Below are 19,355 nucleotides of genomic sequence, written 5' to 3' on the forward strand. Positions count from 1 at the left end.
AAAATGATTATTAAAATAGAAAGAAAGAAAGAGAGTCACGAAACCATAAAACAAATCCACCAATGATAAGAAGCACTAAAAGTAAACAAACGGAAGTGGAGAGCCAGAACCGTCGGACAAGTGGTAAAAGCAAAGCTGTATAGACAAAATCACACACAGAAGCATACACATACACATTCAGAAAAAGAGAAAAAGGGAAAATTGTATATATATTGTTTCTCCCTAATTCCACCTCCTCAATTTGGGATGATTCGTTGTGTATTCAGTTATTTCACAGATGCAGTGCACATCAAGATGATTGTGGAGATATACTCCACTCCCTCTAGGCTGCTGGGTGAGATTTCCCTTTCACTTCTTTGTTTGCACAGCTCCTGGTGTTCACCTTGGATTTGCCCCTGCCTCTGGGTGTTGGTCACCTGAGGGTGTCTGTTCCCCTCCCAGAAAGGATGGGGTTAAAGTAGCAGGTGATTCAGGGGCTCTGGCTCACTCAGCCTCGTGGGAGTGAGGGGTATGGAATGTGTGACAAGCCCACGGTGGCAGAGGCTGGCTTGACGTTGCACCAGCCTGAGGCATGCCGTGTGTTCTCCCGTGTAATTTGTCCCTGGATCATGGGACCCTGGTAGTAGCGGGCTGCACAGACTCCCGGGATGGGAGGTGTGGATAGTGACCTGTGCTCGCACACAGGTTTCTTGGTGGCTGTAGCAGCAGCCTTAGTATCTAATGCCCGACTTTGTGGTCTGCACTGATAACCGCAGCTCACGCCCGTCTCTGGAGCTTCTTTAAGCGGTGCTCTTAATCCCCTCTCCTCGCACACCAGGAAACAAAGCAGCAAGAAAAAGTCTCTTCTCTCTTCAGCAGCTCCAGTCTTCTACCCGGACTCCCTCCCAGCTAGCTGTGGTGCACTAGCACCTTCAGGCTGTGTTCATGCAGCCAACCCTAATCCTCTCCCTGCAATCTGACCTCAGAAGCCTGAGCCTCAGCTCCAAGCCCCCACCCGTCCTGACGGGTGAGCAGACAATCCTCTCGGGCTGGTGAGTCCTGGTTGGCACCAATCCTCTCTGTGGGAATCTCTCTGCTCTGCCCTCTGCACCCCTGATGCTGTGCTCTCCTCTGCAGCTCCGAAGCTTTCCCCCTCTGCCGCCCACAGTCTCTGCCCACGAAGGGGCTTCCTAGTGTGTTGGAACATTTCCTCCTTCACAGTTCCCTCCCCTAGTTGCAGGTCACATCCCTATTGTTTTGTCTGTTTTTTTCTTTTTACTTTTGCCCTACCTAGGTACGTGGGGGAGTTTCTTGCCTTTTGGGAGCTCTGAGATCTTATGCCAACATTCAGTAGGTGTTCTGTAGGAGTTGTTCCACATGTAGATATATTTCTGATGTATTTGTGGGGAGGAAGGTGATCTCCACGTCTTACTCTTCCACCATCTTGAAGCTCCTCTCTATTTCTGTTTTTAAAGTGAGGAATTTGAATGTTAAATGTGTTCCATCCCTTGAATAAAATCACACAAATCATTAAAAAGAATAGTTTATCTAATAAGAGTATTGCTCCCCCCACTTTCTTGTCATTTCCATTTGCATGAAATATTTTCTATCCCTTCACTTTCATACTGTGTGTCTTTAGTCCCAAAATGAATCTCATGTAGGCAGCATGTTGAAAGGTATTGTTTTTTGTTTTTTATCCAATGAGCAACCCTATGTCTTTTGATTGGAACATTTACTCCATTGATATTTAAAGTAATTATTGATAGGTGTGTACTTATTCCTGTTTCACTACTTGTGTTCCAGTTGTTTTTGTAGTTCTTCTCTCTTCATTTCTTCCTGTTTTTGGTTCTACCACTGTGGTTTGATGATTTTCTTTAGTAGTATGCTTGAATCTCTCGCTCTCTCTCTCTCTCGTATCTATTGTAGGTTTTTGATTAGTGGCTACCATGGGGTTCATATATGTTCATCCATCATTATATCTACTTGATTTAAACTGATAGTCACTTAAGCTCAAACACGATATCTTCAACTTTTTTACTCCTCTCCCACCCATTTTGTGTTTTTGATGTAATATTTTACACCTTTGTGCTTATCCATTTACCATTCATTCTAGTTATAATTGGTTTTACAATTTTTTATCTATTAATCTATGTGCTGGTGTTTAAGTGAGCTTAAATTCTTACTATACATTTTCCTTTCCTAGTGGGCTTTTCTTATTCCTATAGATCCTTACTTATTTTCCATTTAGAGAATACTGTTAAACATTGTTTTGAGTGTAGGTTTAGTATTGCTGAATTATTTAGTTTTTGCTCATTTGAGAAGTTCTTTATTTCTATTCTAAATGATAATGTTGCTGTGTATCATGGTTTGTAGGTTTTTCATTTCAGCACTTTGAATATATTATGCCACTCCCTTCTGGTGTATATTTTTTAATCTCAGATATTGAATTATCTATTTTTGATTGAGTACTTTTTTATTTCCTTTTTTCTTGTTAAAAAGATATGTGTTTAGATGAATTCACTTCCCTAATTCAGTTAACATTTAAAAAGTTTTAAATTTGTATTTATTTTTTATTGAAGTATAATTGGTTTACAATATTGTGGTTGTTTCAGGGGTACAGCAAAGTGATACAGATACACACACGCACACACACACACACACACACACACACACATATATGTATAATTTCTGATTATTGTCCTTAGTAGTTATTACACAATACTGAATAGTGTTCCTTGTGTTATATAGTAAATTCTTATTGCTTATCTATATTATATGTAGTAGTGTGTATCTGTTAATCCCATACTCCTAATTTATCCCTCCCCTCTCCCTTTCCCCTTTGGTAACCATAAATTTGTTTTCTATGTCTGTGAGTCTGTTTCTGTTTTGTAAATAAATTCATTTGTATTATTTTTGAGGTTCCACATATAAGTGATATAATATTGGTCTTTCTCTGTCTGACTTACTTCAGTAAGTATAATATTCTCTAGGTCCATCCATGTTGCTGCAAATGACAGCAAATATAGTTATAATGGTCCATAGCTATGTATAGCTGTAGCTATAGCTATATATATCTTAAGCCATTCATCTGTTTATGGACACTTATGTTGCTTCCATGTCTTAGCTATTGTAAATAGGCTCTTCTGAATATGAGGGTGCATACATCTTTTCAAATTAGAGTTTTTGTCTTTTCCAGATATATGCCCAGGAGTAGGATTATTGGATGATATGGCAGCTATATTTTTGTTTTTAAAGGAACCTCCATACTCTTTCTCATGGTGGTTACACCAATTTACATTCCCACAAGACAGTGTAGGAGGGTTCCCTTTTCTCCACAACTTCTCCAGCATTGATTATTTGTAGACTTTTTGATAATATCCATCCTACTGGTGTGAGGTGGTACCTCATTTTGGTTTCGATTTGCATTCCTCTAATAATTAGCGATGTTGAGCATTTTTTCATGTGCCTGTTGGCCATCTGTGTGTCTTCTTTGGGGAAGTGCCTATTTAGACCTCCTTCTTATTTTTTGATTGTGTTCTTTTATTTTGTTTGTTTATTTGTTTGTTTTCTGATATTGAGCTGTTTTTATATTTTGGAAATTAACCCCTTATTATTAAAGCTAGCATTTTTTATTACAAATGTTTTGAATTCTTTATCTGGTATATTGTCAATTTCTGTTTATTAATTTTTTCAGGGTTTTTCTCTTGCTCTTTCAATTGAGAGTAGTTCCTCTGTCTTTTCATGTTACTTAACTTTCTCTGTCTATATGAATTTACATTAAACAGTTACCTATTGTGCTCTTGAAGTGGTGTTCTTATGCGGGACTACCCCATGTAGGGTGTGTGTGTCCAAAACCTTTGGTCAGAAGGCTGGATTTGACCTGAATGACAGTCACATCTTTCCTCAGGGTGTGCCAGCAGCTATCACCTTGGCATGGGGTGTGGTTGATAATGGAGGAGCTAGAGCCTGCTTAGGAGGTGGGAAAGGTCTTCCTCTCTGCTCATTGGCCATCAGTGCCCTGTCAGAGGTTGTGTCTGCTCCCAAGTTGCTGGAGCAGAAGCCCTGGAGTCAGGCTCGAGCTGACTCTTTTATGTTTAATTGAGTGTTTTTCCTTCTCCTTGCACTGGGAAATTTGCCCCAAGGGAGGGCAGTACTGAAGCAAGTGTGGTTCACGTACCTACTGAAGTCCAATGCTTTGACTCTGTAGGGGTCTGCAGCTCCACTCAGTTGCAGCCCATGGTTACATATTTTCCCTTTCATGGCTGCCCCAGATGTAATGATAGCAGTGGTGTGGAGTGAGTACGGTTGGAGCATTTGATTGGCTAGTGCTCAGGCGCGTAGTGAGATGGTCAGGGAAATTCTGGTATCCTCACTGCCATAAGAAGTCTGGACTGCTTCTGGGGTGTTGCTTGAGTAGGTGCCAACAGGAGCCATCGCCTCCCAACCTGGGCTATGCCCCAGGCCCCTGGGCCATTTCTACATCCCTAGGTCAAGAATATTCCCAAGTTCTGGCTGCCCTAGGTCCAGTGCCAAGCTGTGGCATGTAGTGAGTGGAGCTGGGGCATGGGGAGCAAAGCAATGTGGAATTCCCTAGGGAAGACCTCTCACTGCCCTGCCTGGAGACAAGCTAGAACCCAAACAATCCTCATGAATGGAGTCTAGGCTTCTCCAGCCGTTTTCTTTGTCCCAGTGATTCTCCAAGTAGACAAGGGGTCTTGTGTCCTACATTTAGGACCCCAGGACTGGGACTCCCAGTCTGTGGCTTGACCCACTCACTCCCCAGAATGAGTGTCCACCTGTGTGATCACCTTTCTCCTCTGAGTCCCTTCCCAGGGACACAGGTCCCAACTCAATGCTTTTCTTCCCATCCTACCTGATTATGTTTGTATCTTTCTTACAGGCTTGGTTGTACAGGAGTACTTTTGACAGTTTCCAGTTAGTTTTCAGTGAGAAATGTTCCACATGTAGATGTATTTTTGATATGTTTGTAGTGGAAAGTGAGCTCCACGTCTTCTACTCTGTCATCTTGATCTCTCCTCAGTAAGGTTATTTTAACAATATAATTTTTCTAATCTGTTACCATGGTATATCTTTCCATTCATTTGTGTCTTATATTTTTTTATAGATCAATGTCTTACAGTTTTCCGAGTGCAGGTCTTTTACCTCATTAGATTTGTTCCTCAACATTTTTTTAATTTTTGAAGTGAATATAAATGAGATTGTTTTCTCAATTTCTTCTTCTGTTAGGTCATTGTTAGTGTATAGAAACACAAGAGATTTCTTTTTTTTTTTTAACATCTTTATTGGGGTATAATTGCTTTACAATGGTGTGTTAGTTTCTGCTTTATAACAAAGTGAATCAGCTATACATATACATATGCTCCCATGTGTCTTCCCTCTTGCGTCTCCCTCCCTCCCACTCTCCCCATCACACCCCTCCAGGCTGTCCCAAAGCCCCGAGCTAATAATTCCCTTGTGATTTGATGAATACCATTAGTGTTATGTTTGGATTCCTTTCTCTTTTTTATTTGTGTATAAATTATAATTTTTTTGTTTGTTGTTACCCTGCAGTTTATATATTGTAAATAATATATATATGATTATTTTAAATTGACGATGTATGAAGTCAAATCCATTCTAACAGCCCTGACTTTTTATTCCCACTTTTATGTTTTTGATACTTCATTTTAATTCTTTTTGTTTTGTGTATCCCTTAAATATCCATTAACTACTTATTGTGGTTATAGATGCTTTTGAGAATCATGTTTTTGTTTATGCTTGTTTGTTTGTTTTTGGCTGTGTCATGTGGCTTGGGTGATCTCTGTTCCCCAACGAGGGATTGAACCTGGGCCCTGGCGATGAAAGCCTGGAATCCTAAACACTAGGCCACCAGGGAACTCCCTGCTTTTACTACTTTTGTATTTTAACATTCCGCTTAGCTTTATATATTTAGTATATATTTGCCTGTATCAGTGAGGTTTTTCCTTTTGTAATTTTTATATTTCTACCTGTGATCTTTTCTTCTCCACTTAGAGAAGTCCCTTTAACATTTTTTTTTTATAAAGCCAGTTTAGTGGCGCTGATCTCTTTTAGCTTTTGCTTGTCTGTAACACTCTTTATCTCGCTTTCAATTTTGAATGATAGCCTTGCCATGTAGTGTATTCTTGTTTGTAAGTTTTTTCCTTTCATCCTGTCTAATGTATTGTGCCACTCTAATCTGTCCTGTAAATTTTCTGCTGAAAAGTCAGCTGACAGTCTAAATGTTTCCTTCTTGTAACTAGTTGCTTTACCCTTGATGCTTTTAATATTTTCTCTTTATCTTTAAATTTTGCTATTTTAATTACAATGTGTTTTTCTGTGGCCTTCTTTGTGTTGATCATTTTTGAGACTCTCTGTGCTTCTTGGACTTGGATATCTGTTTCTTTTCCCAGCTTAGGGAAAATTTTAGCTACTATTTCTTCAACTAGGTTTTCTTCCTCTTTCTGTCTTTCTTCTCCTCCTGGGATCCCTATAAAGCAGATGTTTGTTAGTATGTTTGACATTGTCCCATAGGTCTCTTAAACTTTTCTCATTTTTTAATCCTTTTTTTTAGCTGTAAAGCTTGGGTTATTTCCACCACTCAGTCTTCCAGTTTGCTGGTCCATTGCTCTGTAACTTCTAATCTACTGTTGACTTCTTCTAGTAAATTTTAAATTTCAGTTATTGTATTCTTCAGCTGTTTTGTTCTTCTTCATATATTCTAACTCTTTGTTAAACTTCCCACTGTGATCATCCATTTTTCTCCCAAGTTCACTGACCATCTTAATGATCATTATCTTGAACTCTTTATCAGGTAGATTCCTTATCTCCTGTTTTCTTAGTTCTTCTTCTGGTGTTTTATCTTACTAATTCACTTGAAACACATTCCTTTGTCATCTCATCTTGCTTAATTTTCTGCGTTTATTTGTATGTATTTGTAGGTCTGTTACATTTCCCAATCTTAGAGAAGTGGCATTATGTAAGAGAGGTCCTATGGGGCCCAGAAGCACATTCTCCACATATGACCAGAGCTATATGATCTTGGCATGTCCCCTATGTTGGCTGAGTTGACCCTTCTGTTGTGGAGGGGCTGACTACTGTGGAAATGCTTGTAGGTGGGGCTGTTCCTTGGCCTGTTGACTGCCAGGCCCTGTCTCTTGTGGAGGCTGCTAGTTGCTGGTGGGCAAGGCTGCATCCTGGCAAGGTTGAATCTGCACCCTTAGTATTCCTGAGTCTGGCTCTGGCCCACTCATGGGTTGGACCATGTCCTGGCATGGTTCAGTGTGACACATGGGGGTTCCTGGGGCTGGTGTCTATCCACTAGTGAGTGGGGCCAGGACCTTAAGAGTTCCAGGACTGGTCCTAACCTACCTGTTGGCAGAGCTGGGTCCTGGGGCTGCTAGGTGTGGTGTATTTTGGGACTTAGGGCTGGTCTGGCCCACTTGTGGGGATGGCTGGCTCCCAGGGAAGCTGGCTGTGAAGAACAAGTGTTCAGGGCCTGGTGTCTACCCATTGGTGAGTGGGGCTATATCCTGGCATGGCTGAGTACAGGGCCAGGGTGCTTCAGTGCTGGTGCTACTCACTAGTGGCCTGGGTCATTGGGCACTTGAGTTGATTTCATGTCTTTGTTATTTTAAATAGTGTTGTTATAAACATTGGCATGCATGTATCTTTTCAAATTAGTGTTTTTGGTTTTTTGGATATATACCCAGAAGTAGAATTGCTGGGTCCTATGGTAGTTCTATTTTTAGTCTTTTGAGAAACCTCCGTAACTGTTTTCCACAATGGTTGCACCAATTTACATTCCTACCAAGAGTGCATGAGGGTTCAGTTTTCTCCACATCCTCTCCAATATTTGTTATTTGTAGACTTTTTGATGATAGTCATTCTGACAGATGTGAGGTGATATCTCTTTTTTTGATTCGCATTTCTCTAATAATTAGCATTGTTGAGCATCTTTTCAATTATAAGAGAATGCTATTATAAAGGAAATTCTTCTCTGTTGTACACTTGATACTAATATAATATTGTAAATCAACTTTACTTAAATAAAAGAAGGAAATTCTGCTATTTGCAATAACATAGATGGAATTTGAGGGCACTATGTTAAGTGAAATAAGTCAGACACAGAAAGACAAATACTCTATTATCTCACTTATCTCACTTATGGAATCTTTTTTTTAACACTATATATTTTATTTTTGGCCGCTTGGCACAGCTTGTGGGATTTTAGTTTCCTGACCAGGTATTGAACCCATGCCCTTGTCAGTGAAAGCACGGAGTTCTAAACACTGTACAACCAGGGAATTCCCCTGGAATGAGAAATCAAGCTCACAGAAAAAGAGATCAGATTTGCGGTTTCCAGTTTACCAGAGTTGGGGCCTAAGGTGTGGGGGAATTGGATGAAGGCAGTCAAAACAAACAAATATCCACTTATAAGATAATACTAGGGATACAATGTACAACATAATGACTGTAGGTAATAGTGCTGTGTGGTATATTTGAAAAATTTTAAGGGTGTTGATCCTAAGAGCTCTCATTATAAGAAAAAAACCCTTTTTTTTTTCTTTTTTCTATCTATATATGATAATGGATTTAACTAATTTTTTTGGAAATATTTCACAATACATTTAAGTCAACTGCATTATGCTGTATGTCTTAAACTTATACAGTTCTGTATGCCAATTATATCTCAATAAAGAAAAAGAGGGAAGGAAAGAAAAAATTATAGAAAGGAAGGAAGAATGGAACAAAAGAAGGAATGATGGAAAGAACAAAGGAAAGAAAGATAGAAAGCTAGGAAAGAATAAAGGAAAGAAAAAATTTGAGCATACTAAAAAAATAAATAAAAGGATAATGAGACCACTATGAACAATTATATGCCAAAAAATTGGACAAATTAGAATAAATGGATAAATCCCGAGAAACATACAACCTACCAATTGTGAATCATGAAGAAGTAGGAAATCTAAACACAGCAATAACAAGTTAAGGATATTGAATCAGTAATCAAAATCTTCCCAACAAAGAAAAGCCCAGGACCAGATGGCTTCATGGGTAAATTTTACCAATCACCTAAATAAGAATTAATGTCAACCCTTTTCAAACTCTTCCAAGAAATAGAAGAGGAAGGAACAGTCTCAAACTCATTTTACAAGCCCAGCACTACAATGATACCATGGTCATATAAGGATATTACAAGAAAACAATATCTCTGGTTAAATTGTATACAAAACTATCAACGAAATACTGGCAAACAAAATTCAATACCTTATTATAAGGATCTTACATTATGAAAAAGTGTGCTTTATAGAGATGCAATTATTTGTTCAATATACAAAAATCAACAGATATGATACACCACATTAATTTATATGAAAGACAAAAATATGGTCATCTCAATGAGTGCAGAAAAAGATTTTGACAAAGTACAAGGTCCTTTCATGATCAATCCCTCAACAAATTGGGTATAGAAAGAATATACCTCAAAATCATAAAGGCCATATCTGACAAAGCCACAGATAACAGTATACTCAACAGTGAAATGTTGAAAGGTTTCCTCTACGATGAGAAACAAGAAAAGGGTGCCCACTATCCCTGCTTCTATTCAACATATTACAGGAAGTCCTATCTAGAGCAATTCAGTCAAGATAAATAAATAAAAATTATCTAAATTGGAAAGGAAGAAGTAAAATTGTTGAAGATGATATGATATATAAAATATTCTTAAGACGTAACAAAAAACTGTTGGAACTAATCAATGAATTCAATACAGTTGCAGTATATGAAATCAACATGCAGAAATCAATTGTGTTTTTATACATTAAAAGTGAAATAGCTGAAAAAATTTTAAACATCTATTTACAATAGCACTGAAAATAATAAAATACTTGGGAATAAATTTAACAAAGGAAGTGAAAGATCTGTACAATGACAATTACAAGATTTTGATGAAATACATTGAAGAAAACACAAACGTATAGAAAGTTATTCTGTGTACATGGATCAGAATAGTTAATATTGTTAAACTGTCTGTACCACCTGAAACATCTATAGAATCTATGTAATCTCTATCAAAATTCCAATGTCATTTTTCACAGAAACAGAAAAAATAATCCTACAATGTGAATAGCAAAACAAACAAAAATCCAGTTAAAGATTAGCAGAGGACTTGAGTAGACATTTTACCAAAGAAACATACAAGTGGCCAACAAGTATGTAAAAATGTGCTCAACATCACTAATCATCTGGGAAATGAAAATCTAACCATGATCACTTCTCACCTCTTAGAGTGGCTATTATCAAGAAGTCAAGAGATAACAAACGCGGGTGTGGATGTGGATAAAACATAACCATGGTACACTATTGATGGGAATGTAAATTGGTATATTCTCCTGGAAAACAATATGGAGTTTTCTTAAAAATTTAAAATAGAATTACCATATGATCCAGAAATCCCACTTCTTTTCTTTTTGAATTTTATTTAATTTATTTTTTATACAGCAGGTTCTTATTAATTATCAATTTTATACATATTAGTATATATATGTCAATCCCATTCCCCCAATTCATCACACCCCCACCCCCACCAGCACTTTCTTCCCTTGGGGTCCATACGTTTGTTCTTTATATCTGTGTCTCAATTTCTGCCCTGCAAACCAGTTCATCTGTACCATTTTTTTAGGTTCTACATATATGTTAATATATGATATTTGTTTTTCTCTTTCTGACTTACTTCACTCTGTATGACAGTCTCTAGATTCATCTACGTCTCTACAAATGACCCAATTTCATTCCATTTTATGGTTGAGTAATATTCCATCATATATATGTACCACATCTTCTTTATCCATTTGTCTGTCGATGGGCATTTAGGTTGCTTCCATGATCTGGCTATTGTAAATAGTGCTGCAATGAACATTGGGCTGCATATGTCTTTTTGAAATATATATTTTTTCTGGGTATATGCCCAGTAGTGGGATTGCTGAGTCATATGGTAATCCTATTTTTAGTTTTTTAAGGAACCTCCATACTGTTCTCCATACTGGCTGTATCAATTTACATTCCCACCAACAGTGGAAGAGCATTCACTTTTCTCCACACCGTCTCCAGAATTTGTTGTTTGTAAATTTTCTGATGATGCCCATTCTACCTGGTGTGAGGTGATACATCATTGTAGTTTTGATTTGCATTTTTCTGATAATTAGTGACATTGAGCAGTTTTTCATGTGCTTCTTGGTCATCTGTATGTCCTCTTTGGAGAAATGTCTATTTAGGTCTTCTGCCCATTGTTTGATTAGGTTTTTTTTTTTTTAATATTGAGCTGCATGAGTGGTTTATATATGTTGGAGATTAACCCTTTGTCCGTTGATTCACTAGCAAATATTTTTTCCCATTCTGAGGGTTGTCTTTTCATCTCGTTTGTGGTTTCTTTTGCTTTGCAAGAGCTTTTAAGTTTCATTAGGTCCCATTTGTTTATTTTTGTTTTTATTTCCATTACTCTAGGAGGTGGATCAAAAAACATCTTGCTGTAATTTATGTCAAAGAGTGTTCTTCCTATGTTTTCCTCTAAGGGTTTTTTGGTGTCTGGTCTTACATTTAGGTCTTTAATCCATTTTGAGTTCATTTTTGTATATGGTGTTAGGGAGTGTTCTAATTTCATTCTTTTACATGTAACCGTCCAGTTTTCCCAGCACCACTTATTGAAGAGGCTCTCTTTTCTCCATTGTATATCCTTGCCTCCTTTGTAATAGGTTAGTTGACTATAGGTGTGTGGGTTTATCTCTGGGTGTTCTATCCTGTTCCATTGATCTATATTTCTGTTTTTTGCCAGTACCATATTGTCTTGATTACTGTAGCTTTGTAGTATAGTCTGAATCAGGGACTCTCATTCCTCCAGCTCTGTTTTTTTCCCTCAAGACTGCTTTGGCTATTCGGGGTCTTTTGTGTCTCCATACAAATTTTAAGATTTTTTTTTTGTTCTAGTTCTCTAAAAAATGCCATTGGTAATTTGATAGGGATTGCATTGAATCTGTAGAAGCAATCCCATTTCTGAAAGAGGTGAATTCACTCTCTTGAACAGGTATATGTTTTTCCACATTCAATTCAGCATTATTCACAATAACCAAGACATAGAAACAACCTAAGTTTCCTTCGACAGATGAATGGATAATAAAAATGTTATATATATATATATATATATACACACATACATATACACACACACACATATATATAGTTGAATATTATTCAGCTATCAACAAGAAGGAAATCCTGACATTTTCAATAACGGATGGACCTTTTAGCCATATTGTTAAGTGAAATAAGTCAAAGACACATATTCTATGTTCTTACTTATATGTGAAATCTAAAAACATCAAACACATAGAAACAGAGAGTAGAATTGTGTTTGCCAAGGCCTGAGTCATGGGCAAAATACAAAGATGTTGGTCTAAGATTATAAACTTTCAGTTATAAGATGAACAGATTCTGGGGACCTAATAAATAGCATGGTGAGTATAGTTAATAATACTGTATTGTACACTTGAGAGTTGCTATAAGAGTAGAACTTTAATATTCTCAGTATAACAACAACAAAATGGTAATTATGTTAGGTGAACGACATGTTAAGTAACCTTATTGTGGTAAAAATTTCACAATATATGTGTATCAAACCGCCACATTGTATACATTAAACTTACACAATATTATTTGTCAATTTTATCTGAATATAGCTGGGTTAAGGGAAAAGAAAATATAATTTGAAGAAAATGTTGAGGGAAAATATCCCATCTACAAATAAGATTATAGCAACAGATCCAGATAGTCAGCATTAGGAGCCAAACCTTCAGGTGAGTTCTCATTTCACCCCTCACCTCTTGAAAAGTGCAAAAAACCTGTGTTCTGGGTCTCTCATTCTTAGCTATTCTGGCTTCTTATGATCCCTTGTCCAAGATGCAATAGTTACTTGCTGTGGTTTCACCAGGATATGCACCTTAACCCTTGCTGACCTACTCATTCTTCTAAAAATGTACCCGGTCCCATTCTCTTCTATCCCCACTCACTCTCTGCCCAGTGACTGTAGCTAACCTGATAAATGAATCAGGGTAATGTAATTGTAGGTGTTCAAATATGAATATACATATTAACTGTCCCAAGTAACTCCTGTGTATTTTTTTTAACATATTTCAGAAGAGAAGTGCCTTTGGGTTCACTGTTCCTTTAATCATATTCTCTGACAGCCCTACAAGATGCTTCCCTCCTGAATTCTTACAGATTTATTTTAAACCCTCAAGCCGAGGCTCTTCATTTCTCTTAATACAAAGGCACAGTAATCTGGTTGGTCTGGATCCTTTCAAAACAATATTGTTTGAAGATCTTTCCATACAGGTTAATATGGATCTACCCCATTCCCATTGACTGCTGCATTATGTTCCACAGTATAACTTATACCATAGTTTACTGTCATTCCCCTTTTGATAGATGTTTAGGTTATTTATATTTTTTAATGATTATAATCAATGCTGAAATAAACATCTTTACTGTATATGCACCAACCTCTCTGTAGACACTCAAAAGTGAAATTTCAGGGACATAGAGTATTTGATAACAATAAACAAAGAAAAAGTTCCCTCCAGTATGACTACCATTTTTTATCTTCAGCCAGTAGTGTATAATAATTACCCATTTCCATATATTCTGCCAACACTTGTTCTTATGAAACTTGTAAATATTTTCCAGTCAAATGAGTGGAAAATTGTTCTCATTTTACTTTTTATTATTTACTTTTAAATTTTTATTGGAGTATAGTTTATTTAAAATATTGCGTTAGTTTGTGCTGTACAGCTAAGTGAATCAGTTATACATATACATATATACACCCTTTCTAAGATTATTTCCCCATATAGGTCATTACAGAGTATTGAGAAGAGTTCCCTGTGCTATACAGTAGGTCCTTATTAGTTATCTATTTTATATATAGTAGTGTGTATATATGTCAATCCCAATCTCCCAATTTATCCCTCCCCCCTTTTCCCCTCTGGTAACAATGTTTGTTTTCTACATATGTGACTCTATTTCTGTTTATAAATAAGTTCATTTGTCCTATTTTTTTTTTTTAGATTCCACATGTAAGCAATATCATATTTGCTTTTCTCTGTCTAACTTACTTCACTCAGTATGACAATCTCTAGGTCCATTCATATTGCTGCAAATGACATTATTTTGTTATTTTTAAATTGAATTTCCATGATTAGTAGTGAGGTCAAACATCTTTTTATAGATTTATTGCCTATATAAAATCCATCTGTGAATTGTTAAATTTTAGTTCATGTTGCATTTTAAAATTATTTGTATGATTTTTATGTGTACTAGACATAAATCTTGTGTTATATGTGGCTACCTTAACTTTTTATGTTATCTTTTACTGTTTAAATGGTTTTAATTTTCAGTAATATGGAACATATACCTATTATGAGACTTAAGAGATTACTGTTTTTTTTTTTTCATGCTGGTATCCCCTCTTAAGGAGTGAATTTCTTGAGAGCAGCTGTGTTTTATTCATGTCCATAGCAACCAGCAAAAAGCCTGGATTATTGGTAGCTTTTCAGTCAATGTATTTGTAGCATCGAGTTGATGATGCTTTTAACCCAAAGGGATGACAGTGACTCTCAGAATAAATAAATGAGTAAAAAGAAATTTGGGGGAAACTTATAAAGCTTGAGATTCCTTGTTTTATATAATTTGTAGTAATAATCCCTTTCTGTCAGCTCCAAGAAAAGTTAATCTTCAATCTGTTCTTCTAGCTCTTGGTCTAAATCTCTCACAGTATTTCTCCCTTTTACCTTTTTCCCCAGCATCTCTCTGAGAGATGAAGTTTCCCAAAGCAGAATCAGCTTCCTAGATCCCCACCCAGGGGTGGTATTTGTACTGAGGTAGCTTTGAAGTTTAAAGCTGTCCCAATACCCTACTCTCTTGAATTCCTTCTCAGGAAAAAAACAAGATGGTGAAGGGAACAGGGATAGGCAGGGAAACCTTACCAGCTGAGCCTGTATCATACAGGGTGATTCTCTGTAAGAAATATGCAAAAGAAGCACAGTCTCCATGCAGTCCCATTCAGGGACATGCTGAATAGATTTCCAAGAATGGGGAGGGCCTCATGTACTTAGAGAAATTATTGTTTTTAAGACAGTCCAGCTTCCTTTCTTGCCCCATGCTAGTATAAAGTAGTTTCACCATAACTTTACCCAGTTAAGGGAAGGAAAACGAAAACGATTTACTGGTGCCATGCAATGTTGTGGAAACGTAAATGAAGACAAACTCAAGATAACAGCCATGGATTCTGAAGTTTCAAATATTTTTTTATTAATAAAAAGTACAATAATCAAACGTAACAAGATTGTTTAGTTCCCAAACATACACCCTGCCTGGATGCCACAGAGGAAATGTCCCATTGAGCGAGAACGTAGTAATCTATAAGTGACCATGCTAACTGAGGCAGTTTTTGAGTATCTCCAGGGACCTAACAGGCTTGAATATGAGAGATTGCTCACAATCTTAGTCTCACAGCCATGTCGCTGGAGCAAGAACTAGTATAAAATAGAGAAAAAACGGGGTGCTGCTCTAAAGTACTGAAATAACAAGGCAGAGACATGAGTTATAAATACTAAAGCTTAATATACTGTTCTATAACTTCTTTAAACAAACAATGACAAAAAACAATCAATCATTTCACTGCAGGCTCCTTTCCCCAACACAAAAATGAACAGTCAATTTCTGGCACTGTTTTCCCACTGTGTCCTCCTGTCAAAAAACAAGGATGGACACCACTAGGGATTCTCTTCCTCTTTTTATTCGGAAATACAATGAAAACAGCACTGCATACAACATAGTTATAATGTCCAAAACAACTACTTATACTGATCCTGGGAAACATCTACTGGAAAGGAAGGAGAGTTTCTTAATAAACAAAATAGTGTCTCTCCCCCTGTCCCCAACCCACCACCAGAAAAAGAAATGGGAGGTAAAACCAGTATTTGAGAATCAAAGAAATATCCTGCCACTAGTATAAGTTCTATTCTCTTCCGTCCCACTCCCACCCCAACCACCCCACCCCACTTCCCTTCTACCTATACTGTTCAGAATATAATAAGTGGAAAGACACAATGTAACTGGTGATGCTGGACTGGCCAAAGTTTGAAGGGCTGTGGGAGATTGCCTCTGTGCTTCTGACAGGGTGACATGTAATGTGGTCCAGGCAGAGTGAGGAAAGGGGAAGAATACAGCTTTTACAGCAATGGATTTTGCCTACTTATTCCTTTAGACCCTAATATGCTTTGAGTATAAAAACAGGTGAGAATCTTATAGTTAGCAATGAAGAGAATGTAGGGAAAGTGAGAGGAAGAGATAATATTGCTTCCAGTGACCACTCTTCAATTATCCTTGTTACTTACTCAAATTTAGCTCTTTATCATCCAGGAAGCCTAATCCTCTCCTTTTTCTAGGGTAAATATAGAGTACTATAATTATCATCATAATGGTAATCATAATACTTTGTCGTTCATTTAAGGATCACTTGTAATTTTTGCCAACATCCATTAATGAGAATCCTCACAACAATCCTGTGAGGTAGGTATTTGGATCCCCATTTTACAGATGGGTTAACTGAGGCACAGAGAGGCGATGTGACTTGCCTAAGATCAATAAAGTGAGAGATGGGAAAATATGGAAGAGAGGTAACTTAGGGTAGCACCTCTATTGTCAGAGAGCCATATTTACCAGTGAGAAAAGACAGTGCTAAGTGTTTCTTTAAATTGGGCACACCTACTTTCTTCAGTATACCTATTTCTATATAGCTATTAACACACTAGGGAGGATCAATAATTTCCCTTGGCTTATTAAAGATTAGATCAATTCCCAATGGTTTTGCTCTTCGGAAAACCTTTTGAGGGTAGGATACACCCCAAGTTCCTGGAACTCAGGTCATCGACTCCTGAATTTTGCAGATCACTTTGTTTCAAAGAGCTGTTAGAGTTCTAAAACTGTTACTATCATGTACATAAGCACTGTGTTCTAAGTGTTCCCACAGGTGTACAGGCTAACAATTCAGATACCACTATACAGGTACTCTGGAACTGAACAAGTAAGTAAGTAGATGGCAACGTGTGGGAGCCAGGTTTCTCACTGTTGGAGTGGAAGGTTAGAGTGAACAAAGGCAAAAGGCTAGGATAAGATGATCCATGTGGTAAGGGATTGGAGTAGGAGACATCAGCATGAACTCATGTTTAGCTTAATAAAGATATGGATGACTACATACAGAAATATTTGTAGATATGTATGTATAGATATACATGGGTTAGTGCACACACATATATTTCCTTGCTCTGTTAGCTGAGATGGCTTAGAAGCAAAAATACAGGTAGCAACAAGCATACCTAATGCCCAGATCTTCATTTCTAATACAATTCTCCATTAAAAGAAACCAGGACTCCTTAAAGAAATGGTTGATTACAGGATTCAGCAAAAAAAATATACAGGATGAGCTTGCAGCATCTTGTGGTGCTGGAAAATAAAGGTGTGCTAAAAAAAAGATGGGGGTCTGTCAAAAGAACATGGAAATCAACCCAAAAGAGTGCCCAATGACCAACGCTGGAACAATTTGAGTAACAAAATAAGTTGCATTGGACTATAACCCAAAGTACTAAATAAATATCCATGAGTCCATACTGATACAAGAAAATGATTGCATAAATAAATAAATGAGGGAGAAAAGACAACTCTACCACGCAGAATTCCAAATAATTTATGTAGATACTCACCCTCAGGCATGTAGTGCATAGCTAACCACTCCTTAAGTGTGGGCTGCACATAGTGATTTCCTTCCAAACGGTTTCCTTCCACCTTATGCAAGTGATTTCCTTCCACCTTATGGAAGGTGGGGTGGAATACAGAGGAGAAACCTGACAAACACTATCTCAACCAGGTGATCAAGATTAACATCAAGGGTATAAGTCATGTTAATATGATGTGATGAAAATGGCAGTTCACCTCTGTGGTCTTCCTCCCCCAAACCCATAAGCTCAGTTTAATCATGAGAAAAACGTCAGACAGATATTAATTGAGGGACCCCTTGAAACTGCCAAGGTCATAGGAAACAAGGAAAGTCTGAGAAACTGTCACAACCAAGAGAAGCCTAAGGATATATGACTACTAAATGTGATGTGGTATCCTGAACAGGATGCTGGAAAAGAAAAAGGATATTAGGTAAAAACTAAGAAAATCTGAATAAAGTTTGGACTTTAATTAATAATAATGTATCATTACTTCATTAATTGCAACAAATGTACATCTAATGAAAGATGTTAGTAATAGGGAAAACTGGGTTTGAGATATAGGGAAACTCTGTACTATCTTCAGAATTTTTCTGTAAATCTAAAACTGTCTTAAAATAAAAACTTTATTTAAAAAGAATTTAAGAATTTATTCTCACAAACCTTTCTGTCTTGCCTATAATGCACTCCACCTAATGTACTCAGCAGTTCATATTCTTCATAGTTTTTCCTGAATTTTCCAATCATAATTATCAATAGTAATGTTCAATTGCCAATCATCTACAAATGGAGGAATCGCACTGCAATAAATTCCAAGATATTATTCAACCCTATCGATCAAGGCCATTTTCCATGCCCTAGGCAACTGTCCACATAATGGTGGTTAGCTGGTGTGAGCACAGCAAATTCAATTAATTCCAAATGCTACCTAAGAGAGACAATTATTTTCCATCTCACTGTCTATTTAGCAAAGTTCTATGTGCTTTTGGTGTGGTACAGTATTATACTGTATTCGAGTACCTGTGCTCCATGAAATACTCTTAATGAATGTTGATATATTTCTTAAAGAATATGGAAATAATTTGTAAAGATTTTATCATTATTTGGAGGGAAGAGGGCAATGAAAATAGGGTTAGAATTGTTTCCTGACCATAGACAATTAATAAAGCATTAACAAAGTCCCTCATTACTTTGCAGGAAAAAATTTGAATAAAGGCTTAGAGATACCAATATTTGGAATTCTAATTTGATTATCCGAGTTAGTACAACACTATGTTTTATAGTCCTTATTTATAAATAGATCATATGCTCCAATGCAAAAGATCCTGATGGGCACAGGTCAGTTATGAACTCTGGAAAAGGAGTCTAAAATCCAAACTCTGGAGAAAATGGGTAAGCCCTTACACTCTACTGTGAAATACCATATCAACTACTCAATTATAAGCTTAACTTATGTATGATGGCAATTCACCTTTAACAACCTGTCTTACACCTGCATAGAAGTCCCCTTTAACAGATTGGCCCTAGATA

This window comes from Neophocaena asiaeorientalis, unplaced genomic scaffold (genome assembly GCF_003031525.2).
Source record: "Neophocaena asiaeorientalis asiaeorientalis breed wild unplaced genomic scaffold, Neophocaena_asiaeorientalis_V1.1 scaffold542, whole genome shotgun sequence".
NCBI lineage: Eukaryota > Metazoa > Chordata > Mammalia > Artiodactyla > Phocoenidae > Neophocaena > Neophocaena asiaeorientalis.